The sequence below is a fragment of the Panthera leo genome, chromosome D1, assembly GCF_018350215.1.
Source record: "Panthera leo isolate Ple1 chromosome D1, P.leo_Ple1_pat1.1, whole genome shotgun sequence".
Taxonomy (NCBI): Eukaryota; Metazoa; Chordata; class Mammalia; order Carnivora; family Felidae; genus Panthera; species Panthera leo.
This window is the reverse complement of record NC_056688.1, coordinates 10,991,696-11,005,954: the sequence shown is the minus strand read 5'-3', so window position 1 is coordinate 11,005,954 and position 14,259 is coordinate 10,991,696. Positions and strand designations below refer to the sequence as shown.

The window sequence follows — 14,259 nt, the reverse complement described above, 5'->3', positions numbered from 1 at the left end:
AAAAGTCTTATCTGAAAGTCACAGGCTAGGTTAGGTGCCCATTCCCTGCTATCATGGCATTTTCCATGTTTTGTTGACACTCTCTGGTTACATATCTGTCATTCCCTCTAAGTCGGGGGTCAGCAAACCATGGACCAGAGATGGCCTGTCACTTCTTTTTGTAAAGAAACTGTGCGTTGTAATTCATATATTATCTACAGCTGTGTTTTGTGAATAGTTATAACAGAGACTACATGGCCCACAGTGCCTAAAATATTTCCTACCTGGCCCTTTCAAGAAAAAGTTTTGCAACCTCTGTTCTAGATCATAAACTTGTCAAGGGTGAGGAACTGTGTTAATGTAATTGCTATATCCCTGGGATCTAGCACAGCGCTTGGGACATAAACCTGGCTGTTGTGTGTGTTACACGAGGCGGACAATCCCAGGTGTTGTGACTCAATGGTATTGAGGGTGACAAGTGGCAGCCTGATTTCTTACAGGCATATGAGTAGATGTAGAGAGTACCTTTTTCCCTCCCACATGGTGGTCTCTGTTGTAAATTACTCCATTATTATTATTAACAATGCATAGTTTCCTTTGCTGGTGGAGTTCTAAACACTCAGACTCATCCTGCCCTTGGGGTGGCCCTTTCTGCAACTGTGCACCCTAAAAGTGCACCCCATCCTTTAGCTAATGGCTGTGGGTCCTGGCTGCTGTCAGTCCCAAACACGGAGACCAGGTTACAGATTCCTACGAAGTGCTGGCAGTCCTGCTACATTTTTGTAATTGTACTGCTTTCAGTAAGTTTTGATGGTTGAGTCCAATGATTTGGGGAGAAAGATAATGGATTTCTAGAAGCAAAGCATGAGGCCCCCGACTGGTCTGCTGGTCACACCATGTCTTGTCTCTATGTACCAGTGTCGATCACTGCTCCATTCTATGTGTCCAGATCTGTGCCTGATGCGTGATGGGTGCTCCACAAATATTTGCTCATGGAAACTCACTTGAACTGTTTTATATCATCTCTTTTGCCATCCTGCGAGCTGGGTCGTGGTCTCCTCCATTTTACAGATGAGTGAGCTGGACCGGGTGGTCTCTGCCACATAGCTGGTCAGTGTCACCGACAAGATTTAAGTCCAGATCTTTTTGACTTAGAAGCCTGTGCTCTGTCCATAACATTAAGACACAGAATGATAGAAGCTGCATTTGGGGCCTATCATCCCTACCTTCCTTCTTATAGGCTCAGAAACATATAGGAAGACAGATTCCCCAGCTCATCACTTCCCACATTAAATTCCCCATGGTGGGATTTCAGACGCTGAGTTATCAAGAGCCAAGGGTAATTCTTTGCATGAAAACAGTCCAAAGGCCCCTGGGAATTGTGTGTGGCCTGTGCAGATTTTGGCATACTCTCTAAAAATTCCATAGACAGCAACCCCTCTCCCATGCCACTGGAGAGGATCTCTTGCCCCCTAAGGCTACACCGTGTCCCATTCCAGCACAATGGAAATCAAGCAATTGAGCCGTACACCGGCTTTTCAAAAGGCTCCAGTATAATGTACCAATTGTGTCTTAGGCAACAATAACAAAGGGAAAAACTCCCAGCCAACTTCCTTCACATGACTGGACAGAGAAAACAAGCAAACACACAACAGACTGAGCCTGCCCCAGCTGTCCTCCCTGAGAGGGCAGGTTCTAGAATCACTGCTTGATCCTCTGTGGCAGAAATTGGATGAAGATTGGAAACTTCCTGCTACCTAATGCAGCAAGTGAATCTAGTTTGTGATTTTTATTCCCTTCGCTCTGAGCTCTATTTACGGACGAACTTTGGTGTCACATCCATTTCCAAAATATATCATTAAGTAGCAAAACCCACCTCTGCAGGTGAGATTAAAACTGGTCATGTGGAGGTTTCTACCCATGTTTCTACTCGGGTTGAAAAACCAGACTTGGTGCTTTTCCTCTTCTAAAGATAATCTTCACTTTAATGGGCTACAAAAAGCAGCCTGCCAGCAAAAAAACACACAAACATTTATTAAAGCCTCAATAAATAGTAATTCACTGAAGATAAGATTTTTCCTCCTGAAAGTCTAAACGCCTTCTGAAAATTATTTCAGAAATATGTTGCTCAAGGATTAAAATAGAGTGCTTAAGTCTTCTGTTGCTCACGTTCAACTTGGTTTTCCCTTGAGAATATTAAACCAAACAGAGAAAAAAAGCTACCGAGCTAACTAATGTGAGATCTGATGCATCAGATCCCTAGGAGAGAAGGAAAAGAGGTCTGCAAGAGCCTTCCTCTTCTCTTCCCTCTCTCACTCATTCTTTCTGCTTTCTTCCTTTTCATTTGGCTACAGGCATGGTTTCTCTGGCTCCCAGGACCTTGCAAGGAATACCAAGCAAGAGTTTAGGTGATTCTCACGATGGGGGAACCTTCATTTGTAAAAGCTGGAGGAGAAGGGCTGATTGGATTGGAAATGCAGGTTGCAAATCTGGGGTGGTCTGGGTGCCTCTGGAGCCTAGTGAGCTCTCCCCAAGCATCACTCCTGCTCGGAGCTCATCAGAGAGCCCTGGACTGGGGAGGGCGGGACAGGCAGGCAGGCAGGCAGGCAGAAAGCCCTAATAACCACATCCTTCACTATGCCAGGTCAGATTTCCAGCACAGCAGGAAATCCCCAAGGAGCCTGAGACTACTTCCCCATGTTCTTAGACATGGTCATTGGAACCAAAGGACAAGAATGTTAAGAGGAATCTCAGGGACCACTTAGTCTAAGCTCCCTGCTGCACACGTGCTTACAATCTCTTCCACTTCAAAAGTTTCCTGTTACTTTGCGTGGTTTACCAGCCACGTCCTTAGCTTGCACCTTCCCATCATTGCCAAACAGATTAAAAGGTAGCCTACATCCCCTCTCCCTGTCCTTCATCTTTCTGTAATCCAGCTCTTACGTATCATTTCTGGAAATGGCTCATTGCAAAGTCATCAATAACCCTCCAGTTGCCCAAACCAATGAACGCTTTCCCAGTTAGCGCTTACATTTTCACCCCTCCGATGTCGCTCGCAGCTCCTCTGGGAAACTCTCCTCTCCTGGCTTTGGTGACCCCTTCTTTAGTTCTCTGAGTTTCCTGACATCTCCTACTCAGTATCTTGATGGTTCTTTCACCAGGTTTTTCAATGCAGCTTTGTCCCCAAGCTCTGTCCTTGGCCCTCTTCTCTTTTTACTGGGTGCATTCTATTTGGCTGACCTCATGTGCTCATCACCTCTACGGATGGCTCTCATGGCTGTGTCACTAACTCAGACCTCTCAGCTCTGAAGCAGCTGTCTTCCTGCCATGGCACCTGCACCTGGCTGCCTCTTAGGTGTCTCCAACACGACTGGTCCAAAGCAAAAATCGGTAGTCTCTACTGATTCCCCCACTCAGCCTTCCCTCCGTGTCTTTCTATCGCCACCAGTGTATCCAAACCAGAATCTTTGGGGGTGACCTGACATCTGCTTCTCCTACACATCCCCACATCTAAAATTAATCACCAAGCTCTTCAAATTCTTCACTGTATGACTCCTCGACCTCTTGCACTGCCACTACGTTCTATGTCTTACCTGCCCGGTCGCATCCTTCTCCCTGACCTCCCTACTTCCATCTCCTGCCTCTCCAACCCATTCTCCATAGACAGGTTGGAGTTATCCTACACACATTGATGAGCTCAGGCAACTTTCCTGTTTAAAAAGCCTTGATGGTTCCTCATTGTCTATAGGCAAAAATGCAACCTCCTCAAACCGACATAAAAGGCTCTGATTATTCAGCTCCTTCCTGCATCCTGACCTCATTGCCGGCCACTTGTCCCCTCTTACAGTCATTCTAAGTTATGCTTAGTTTCTAGCATTTCTCCTACAGTTCTTGTCCCTCTGCGTTTGCATACATTATTTTCTCTGCCTTGAAGGCTCTTGACTCCTTGGTAAGTACAAGCTCATCCCTAAGGTTTGCTCAAACACCTCTTCAGTACACTCTTTGTGGGTCTCCCTCTACCAGAGAGTTCACTGCTTTGTTCTCAGTATTTTCATAACATTTTGACTCTGTCGTTCTTAGCACCTCTTTCACAATTTTTTTGTAATTATTTATTTACAAGACTGTTTCCCTAGCTCAAACGAGCTCTCTGAGGGCAAGGGCCTTGCCTTCTTTACCTCTTGAATTTCTGACACTTAGTAGCCCTTTGTAAATAGAATTGGAAAATGGCTGAGAAAAAGGAGGCTCAGAGAGGTGAACTGGATTTTTCCAGTCACACAGATAGTTACTGGCAGTTTCTGGGCTGGAATCATGACCATCTGACTCTGCATTTGTGTCCTGTATACTGTCCAGTGGCTGGGACCTGAAATCCAACGGTCACAGGGGGCTGTGGGTGGGTGGAGAGCAGGAGACAAACCCATCCACTGATAGCATAGTGGATACGGTGCAGCAGACAGAAGCTGGCACCTGGGGGAATCTCTGGTTGTCAATGTCGGGGGCATGCACAGGAGGAGATGGAAGAGTATTAGCCGTGCAGCATAGAGCCACAGCAGAGAACCCAGGAACAGACAACCTTCAGGAAGCCAAGAGGAGAGGTACTCAAGGAGGTGGCGTCAGGTAAACTCATCAGGAGGCACAAGGGCTCTATATCAGTCAGGGTTCTGCAGGGAAACGGGACCAACAGTGCATCTATATTTGTGCCTTTATCTCTACCTCTGCATCTAGAAAGACATTTATTATAAGGTATTGGCTCACTCAATTATGGAAGCTGAGAAGTCCCACTATCTGCCGTCTGCAGGCTGGAGTTCCAGGAAAGCAGGTGCTGTAGTTTGAAAGCTTGAGAGTCAGAGAGCCGAGCGGTACAGATTCCAGGCTGAGTCTAACGACCTGAGAAGCAGGAGTGCACAGGGCAGAAGATTGTGGTCCAGACCAAGGAGTCAGGCAGAGAGCGAATTCAACCTTCCTCTGCCTTTTTGTTCTTTTCAGGCCCTCAATGGATTGGATGATGCCCACCCACAGTGGGGAGGGCCATCTGCTTCGCTCAGTTCACCAATTCAAATGCTAATCTCTGCCAGAACACCCTCACAGACACACCCAGAAATAACGTTTAACCAGATATCTGAGCATCCCATGGCCCATAAACTTATCTATCACAAGCTGCTGGGATTTGAGAGGTAGAAAGTCAATCCCTGAGGATCCTAACAGCCAGATGAAGTCAGGGTCCTGATCTTAGAACCCAGAAGCACAGGCTGGGTATCAAAAGAAGGACTTGGGCACAGGTAACAGGACGGGAAGCCAGTTTCCAGAATCAAGTTACAAAACAGAGAACACAGGGAGGGAAGTAGAGAAGGGTGGAATCTGTAGCATCCTTGCTTCTCAGCTAGGTCACACTCTAAAAAGCAGGAATTTTCACAACAGACAATATATTAAACATGCTCCTGTATTGTATTTCCACATTTTCCCTCCCCAGGGTGCTTTTCCTTCATTTCCAGATGCATTTTTCAGTGTTCATTAAAGACCAACTGGTACTGACTTTGGATTATGGGCCAGTGCCACCAATTTTTTGAGAGAGAAGAGTGCTCATAGTGCAAGGTCTGTTTAGAACTTGGAAGGTCAGCAGCTGCTCCCAGGAGCCTCTCTCAAGGGCGGTCTGAAGCCTGTGTCTGGGAGGACGCCCTTGGGCTGGGCTTCAGGTTTTCGTATCTGCTCACTTCTGACCTGGCCTCAAAAAAGGTATTAAAATGCACTTCAACTCTTTATTTTTCCTGGCCCAATTAACCAAAGTGTTTAATAAGTAACAGGGATGTTTCCAGTAATTTAGCACTTCATTAGTAATTTGTTCCATTATAATATGTATCACCAAAATCAACTCAATTCAGACAACCATTTGCTGCCTTCACCGAAGATAATGACTTCTAATTCCCATTACTGGAGCATCTTATAAACCTTTTAAGTGGTTCACTACTCTTCATTAAGGTGTATCTCAAAAAGATTTTGGACCTTGCAAAAAAGTAAATAAAACCCATGAAAATTGAACCGCAGATAGGCAAATAAAATTGAATAAACACACCTCAGGGATACCATACCATGACTGTGTAGGGACAGGCTTTTGTGTTTTTGCATAAAACAAAGTCCATTTCCTGTTAAGTCAGGGAATTTGAATTTTGCCCTTTCAGATACCTGAGGCAGCTAGAAATTTCATTCCTATTTCATGGAGATGAGGGCTTATACAATCAGAGAATGTTATGAGAAGGCATCTAAATATTCTGTAATGCAGTTGAGAAGGATTTTAAAAGTCAACAGACTGTGGGACAGAAATTGGTTCCCATGAAAGCTTGTCCTCTCACTGTGAATGGATGCTGAGTGCAACAGAGCTCTCACCCTTGGGTCCTGGCTTAACATGGACTTTGCCTGTTTGCATTGTGTCTTGTGTCTGCCTCAGAGCACTGAGCACTGAGTACTGGGTTGTGTCTCCCCACAGCACCCAGAATAGCACTGAGCACTGAGTACTGGGTTGTTGTCTGCCCCACAGCACCCAGGACAGTACTAAGCACTGAGTACCGGGTGGGATGGTACCCAGTTGCTTGCCTCCAGCTTGCTGTAACTAACATGAATTAAGAACCCGCACCATGTGCTACCCACTGTACAGAGACATTGAGTGTCACCTCATTTATTCAGCAATTGGAGCTTACGCTTTTAATTTTCTTTTAATGCTTATTTATTTTTGAGAGAGAGAGAGAGAGCGAGCGAGCACGCAAGTGGGGGAGAGGCAGAGAGAAAGGGAGACAGAGTCAGAAGCAGGCTCCAGGCTCCCAGCTGTCAGCACAGAGCCCAACACGGGGCTTGAACTCATGAACAGTGAGATCATGACCTGAACTGAAGTCAGTTGTTTAACCGACTGAGCCACTCAGGCGCCCGTGGAGCTTACACTTGTAACTAGCAAAACTTTTGCTCTCTTATATTAGCTGATTTTGACAGAAATTATTCTGTAATACAAGGTGTTATTTCTTTGTCTTCCAAGCCAAGAGTATTACTTAGATCCCTACACCTAAGGATCTCAATGGGAAGCAGGAATCAAGGTTTGAAGTGATAGCAGGAAGTATGAGAGAGGACGGGATGAAAGGCAAACAGGGAGAGGAGGCAAGATTGGAAGTGGCCTGCAGCCATTTGCTCATTTATTCACTCCACAGATACTTGCTGAGTGCCTACTATGTGCCAAGCCCTGTGTTTTTTGAAGATTTAATGAAGATTTAAAGATTTAATGATGGGCCACTGAAGATTTAATGATGGGCCAGGAAAACATGCTCACTGTCTTCGTGAAGCCTCCAGTCCAGTGGGAAAGTCTGAGCAGGGAATGTACCAGAGTGGAATAAATACTGTGACAGAGGAAAGAGTGGCAAGAGAAAGCAGTGAGGACATATAAAATGAGACAGCTCCCAAAGGGCAACCTGGAGGAAGTCATGTGACTGGGTGCAGAGTAAAGCCTGGCAGAACCTCCTAGTGTGTTAGTGAGAACTGACGAAGTTTGAGTTTAAAACACTGCAGGACTGACATCCTGTTCCCAGAAGAAAGGTGTAGGTGCAGAGACAGGCAAATGTGAAGATCAGAAGGCAACAGAGACACGGCTTTACTTTTCCTATGGGAGCAGCTATGGCATCTAATGGGATCAAGGTGCTATAGAAGTTGAGACACTCCCCTCTGATGGTGTGCTACACTGGGATTTAAGGAAGGTGTAGCAGGTGTTTTCATGGAGTCCGTTATCTGACTCCAGCATTTTTAAACAGTGTCTCAGCTATCTATTTGTGCCTAACAAACCACCCTAAAACTTAACCGCTTAAGCCAGTTAAGCATTTATTCTGGCTCATGAGTGTACTTATCAATTGGGTGGTTCTTCTGTCCTCAGCTGGGTTCACTAAAGTGCTAGAAGTCATCTGGAGGTCAGGCTGACAACTCTGGTGACCTTGGCTGGTCTCTCTCTCATGTGTTGGGGGTTGATCTGGGATGGCCTTGGGTGGGACAAATGGACCTTCCTTCACATGGCCTTGCATCCTCCAGCAGGCTAGCCGGGATGTGTTTACATGTTATGTCAAAGTTCCAAAAGGGCAAGTTAAAGTGTAAAGACCCCTTATGTCCAGGCTCAGAGCTGACATACTATCACTGTGGCCACATTCTTTGGGCCAAAACGAGATTTGAGCAGAGGCAAATAGACTCCACTTCTTCATGGGAGGAACTACAGAGTCATGTTGCAAAGGCGTAAACTCAGGAAAGGGCATGATTGGGCTCATTTTTACAATCCATCCAACAAACAGCACCTTGTGGAAAATGCAGTTTGTCCCTAGTACAACTCATCACGACTCGTGTCTCTGATGTCCTCTAGGCCCCGTCATGAATGGGCATGTCCATTCTTGTGAAAAGAACCCAGGTGTCAGACCCCTCAGGCTTTCCTCAGCCTCCGTTGTACAGGGTCTTGTCTTTCCACTTAAAAAGAGTGGAAGTGAGCCAAAATAAGAGCCGTGACCTATTAAGGCTGTTGGTCAGCTTTACTGACCATAATCATCATATTGATCACTGATATAGCTACATCTGCCTTAGTCAAGAGACAGATTCATTGGAACAAGATGGTTGGCAGATTGCCACATCAAGTCAGAGGGCCATGTGTGCTGATGTTCCTTTAATAAACATTTAATACAGTGCTGGGTGCTTAGATGAGCTTGGGGTCACTGTTAATAAAAGCCTGGGCTCAAAGATCTCATATATTTGGCACAAATGTGCCACCAGCCATTGGAATACTTCATGAGTTCCATTCTCATCTCAAGAAATGAAAACCAGTTTTTCTTTGGTGAAGACAAGAGTCTTTCTTCTCTGTATCTTCTGATAGGATCTTTTGTATTTTCAAACTCTGTTCACATTTTCTTTTCTTTACACTAGGAGAAAGATTGCCTTTTCTTCCTCAGTTTCTGCTATAGAAATCTAAGAAAGGCTAATACTGCTGCAACAAACATGGCAATGCAGATATCTCTTTGAGATATTGATTTCTATTCTCTTGGATATAAACTCAGAAGTGAGATTACTAGATCATATGGTAATTCTATTTTTAATTTTTTTAAGAACCACCATACTGTTTTTCAAGTCAGCTGCACCATTTTACATTCTTACCAATAGTCCACAAAAGCTGCAATTTCTCTACGTCCTCACCAACACTTGTTATCTGTTTTATATAATAATCATCCTCATGGATGTGAGGTGATATCTTATTGTGGTTTTGATTTGCATTTCGCTGATGATTAGTGATGTTGAGCATCTTTTCATATATTTCTGTTGGTCATTTGTAGGTCTTCACTGGAAAAATGTCAATTCAAGATCACTTTTTTTTAGTTTTTTTTTTAACTTATTTATTTTTGAAAGACAGAGAAAGACAGAGCATGAGTGGGGGAGGAGCAGAAAGAAAAGGAGACAGAGAACCCAAAGCAGGCTCCAGACTCTGAGCTGTCAGCACAGAGCCCAACGGGGGGCTCGAACCACGAACCACGTGATCATGATCGTGAGATCATGACCTGAGCTGAAGTTGGATGCTCAACCGACTGAGCCACCCAGGCACCCCCAAGATCTATTCTTAAATGGGGTTATTTGGTGTTCTGTTCTGAATGGTAGGAGTTCTTTATATTTTTTTGGATATTAACCTTTTATCAATTATTCACAATAGCCAAGACATAAAAACAACCAAAAGGTCCACTGAAGGATCAATGGAGAAAGAAAATCTGGTCTGTACATACACAGAATATTATCAGTCTTTAAAAAGAAAGAAATCCTGTCCCACACAACAACAAGGATGGCCCAGGAGGATGTTATGCTAAGTGAAATAACCTGCTCGTGTTTGTAAGGACAAACACTGCATGTTTCCACTTATACGAGGTCTCTAAACTAGTCACACTCATAGAAGCAGGGATTAGAATGGTGGCTGCCAGGGGGTGTGGGGTGGCAAACGGGGAGTTGTTCACGGGTATAAAGTTCCAGTTATGTACCAGAATGAGTTCTAGAGGTCTGTTTCCTAACACAGTCCCTGTAGTTAACAATAATGTATGGTGCACTTACACCATTACAATTCTTAAGAGGACAGATCTGATGTTAAGTGCTCCTACCACAAGACAAACAAAAACAAAAACCTAAAAGGGCAGGAGGAAGCTTTTGGAGGTGATGGATATATTTATTACCATGATTGTGGTCATGGTTTCAGAGGTGTATGCATATGTCCAAGTGCATCAAATTGTATGCATTAAATATGCACACTTTTTTGTTTATCAATTATACTTCAATAAAGTTGTTTAAAAAAGAAAGAAAAGAAATCCAGAAAGGGATCTAATGGGACCAGTTTGGCCTCGGGTGCCTAGTGTGGTCCAGCCAACTGCCTCCAGGAGGTGGGTACTATTGTACCAACTGGACATTACTAATGGCAACCTGTATATGGAGGAAGGGTCTTACACAGTTCTTAGTAAGATACAAGGGGATGAGCAAGAGAGGGGGATGGCAATAAGGTGTAGGATGGATCAAGTATTTTTCTATTTGAGATCATCTATTTACTCAGATTAGCTTGCAGGTACCATGTGACTACATAGACAAGTTATCAAATAAAATACAAAACAGTAACAAAAAGCCATATATGGTACTTACTGTGTCTCTGATTAGAAGTATTGAGTTATCCTAAGATTCTACAAGGAGGTAAAGACGACTTACTGATTATATTTTGAACTGTTCTTTCCTGAATGATGCCTGATGATGGCTTTGTAACTTGTTGGTTTATATCTTTTTAATGAACTATGTTAAAATGGTTATTTGAGATCTCATTTGCTGAAATGTGGACTGATGGGGGTTTATTTCATGAGTGGAGCTGACCTACTGGTAGACATCTTGACACCAAATTGCAGCAGAGGCCCTTCCAGTGTGCCATGTGACCATCCCCCAGGTGTCCCTACACCAAGCCCCACACCCTCAGCAACAAGCATCCCCAGTGTGAGCTCTCAGCCCTCACACAGCCCAGCTGTTCGTTGTATGGGTAGACTCCAAGGAAAAAAGTAAAAACATTATGGTTGAGCTTGATAGAGGAAAACAAGCTAATAATCATCCCGATGGATAACTAATATTGCCCATTCCATGGGTAGTGGTCCAAAGGAAGTGTATGTAATAAATGAGAGGAGCAAAGGAACATCTGCCTAAGGCTTTCAGTGCTCTGACTCCAAAAGACTCTCACTGCTGGATGAAATACCTCCAGTGCCTACTCCAAAATGTTCTAGAAAACACACAAGGATGTCTCAGGTGCCACATTGAGAAGTTAATACTTTCAGAGCTTCCATTTTCTGGAGGCCACTAGATTCCCTAAAGGGTCTTGTTCCCATCTACTCCTCCCATCTCCTGATGCCACCACTCCCTCCTGGGATGTCACTGGCTCCAGGACACAGCTCATCTATTTGGCATTAGTATTCCTTACTGAGAGATGGCAAGTAAAGGTTGACGGGTTTGGCAGCAGCAGAATTGTTCTGAGCAGAGCCAGTGTGCACCCTCTTGGTAACCTCAACCAAGGGAGGTTAAGAAGCGAACAAACAAGACAGCTAGCATGAGTTCTTCTCCCCCTCCCTCTCCCCCCTCCTCCACCTTTATAAAGCTTTCCTGGGTAGGGATTGGGTCTCCCAACATGAGACTGGCCAGTGGGAACTCAGTCCCCTTAACATGAATGAACAAACAATTTCAAGTCACATATGTTTTGAGCATCAGCAAAGGACAGGCTTTTCCTCGTAAAAGACTTACCCTGGGTTGAGATCTTTTTTGGTTGGCCCAGAACTGCTTCCGCTGTCTCTTCATGTGCCCGTTACCTGTCCTAGAAAGAGTATAAATGCTGATATAAGCTTTGTAGTTCAGGCTTTTCTTATGGCACTATTTCACCTTTCCCTGGTACCAGGAAGGCCCTCTACCCACCACACTCCTCCTCCCCCCAGCGCAATTAGCATCGATGGGCTGCTTGCTGGCACGGTTAAATAGGAAACAGAGGAACTGCACTGATTTCTGCTGTTGTGTTTGTGTATTTTCCCCAGTTTGCACACAGAACACAAGAGGACCCATTCTAACTACTGTTGTTAAATCCTGATTGCTGCTGACACATTATTAAGAACAACAAAGTGGAAGCCCTTTTGTTCTTTGCTCTCTCCAAGAGAACAGCCCACTGGACCCTCCCTCACTGAAGTCAGATGCTCTCCTTCCTGCCATTTCATACATACTTTGACTCAAAAACCATGCATTTGAGCCAAACAAAACACTCTGGGGAATGTTCCATTGTAGAGGTACTGGTTTGGTTCATCTCATCTTATGTCTATAAGCATTTGTTTAGGATCTATTCTTTTTTTTTTAACGTTATTTATTTATTTTTGAGAGAGAGCAAGTGAGCGAGTGAGCGAGCGAGCACGAGCAGGGGAGGGGCAGAGAGAGAGAAGGAGATACAGAATCTGAAGCAGGCTCCATGCTCTGAGCTGTCAGCACAGAGCCCCAGGTGGTACCTGAATCCACAAAAACATGAGATCATGACCTGAACCGAAGTTCGACGCTTAACCGACTGAACCACCCCAGCGCCCCCAGGATCTATTCTTTTCTCTGCCTTTGGGGATGCACAAAAAACCAAGTCACTGCCCCTATCCTCAAGGAGCTCACAGTTTATGGTGGATAAAGAGTTGCCAATCAAGTACACTAAGATGACTTTGGAACAATCTACAAGAAGGAACATGGATGCTATTATGCAAGAAAGGAAGACACTGACTCTTACTGGGGTGATACAGGAAGTCTTTCTAAGGAAAGTGATGACAGAGTCAAATCTTAAAGGAAGAATAAGAATTTTTCAAGCATTTATTCATTCACTCAACAAATATTAAATTTTCCATGTGCTAGGGAGGTAGATTCCAGCAAGTATGTGAATGAGACCTGAGAGTGAGTCATGGTTGGAGGACGGAGAAACATCAGGAAGAGCAAAGACCATGGAGAGGGACCTGGATAGGCAATAGAAGGTGCAGTCAAGAAACTGTGGAAGGGGGCACCTGGGTGGCTCAGTTAAGCTTCCAACTCAAGTCATGATCTCATGGTTCGTGGGATTGAGCCCCGCACAGCACAGAGCCTGCTTGGGATTCTCTCTATCCCGCTCTTTCTTCCCCTCCCCCCACTCTCTCTTTCAAAATAAATAAACATTTAAAATTTTAAAATAAAGAAACTGTGGAAGGACAGGTGCACAGAGGAGGGTACGAGGGCAGGAGGTAGGACACTGGGACTCAATTCCAAAGAGCCTGAGCTTTACTCTTCAGAGGAGAAAAACTATTGAAGGAACCTAACAGTGACATAATCAGATTTGTGTTTTAGCAAGACAGCACTGTCGTGTGTAAAGGAACAGTGCGGGTGGAGACAAGACTCAAAGAACGGAAAGCAATGAGGATGCTATTGCTGTAATTAACAGAGAAGAGCAAAGGCTTGGGTCTGAATAAAGGCAGTGATATTAGAATTGGAAAAAAGGGCATAAATGTGAGAGTTCAGAAATAATAGGGCTTGCTGCCTGCACAAGTGTAGTGGGTCATCAGAGAAGACTGGAGCAGAAGAGGATTTGCTGGAGGAAGACTATGCGTTGTGTTTTCAACAACTTAAGCTTGAAACTTCCACTAAGTGTGTCTTTTGGGCAGTCAGAAATGTGGGTCTTGACTTTGGGAGAAAGGCTGGGTTGGAGGTACTATCTGAGGATCGCCTCCATAGGTGGTAACCAAAGAAAGCCAAGGAGGTGGATAGAAGGACAGCATGGAAAGGGAGGAAGCACAAAGACAACACTATCTGGGGAATAAAGCCTAGCGGAGAGAAGACAGCAAGATGATCTAGATGAAAAACAGAGACAGAAAACCTCCAGAGACAGAAGAGATCACTCTTTTAGAAGCCAGGGGTGGAGAAGGTTTCAGGAAGGTGGGAATGCAGAAAGAAGTGCTTTTAAAGGTAAAACATAAAATAAAGGGAGAGAGGGAGGGAGAGAGAGAGGGAGGGAGAGAAAGAGGGAGGGAGGAAGGGAGAAGGAAAGGCAGGGAGGAGGAAAGCCTGGGAGGCAGGCAAGCTTCAGAGGAGCTAAGCAGGATGAAGGCTGCAAAGAAGCCTTGGACTTCACAATTAGGACATCACTTCCTGAACTTAGAGCAGTTCAGTACAGTTTTAGAAGACATATAAATTCCTTCCTACTTCAAGTTCATGAAGATTTTCCTTACAAGAGGCAAAAACACA

At 44.6% G+C, this 14,259-nt stretch overlaps 1 protein-coding gene across 1 annotated transcript in view; it reads right to left on the bottom strand.

Annotated features, from left to right (window-relative positions):
- The window catches only part of NCAM1 (neural cell adhesion molecule 1), a 387,986-nt gene that overhangs the window by 353,537 nt on the left and 20,190 nt on the right, over positions 1–14,259 (bottom strand). Inside the window, exon 5 of the mRNA XM_042904392.1 lies at positions 11,776–11,845. The gene's annotated coding sequence lies outside the window, so the exon portion shown is untranslated. The remainder of the gene's footprint in view (positions 1–11,775; positions 11,846–14,259) is intronic.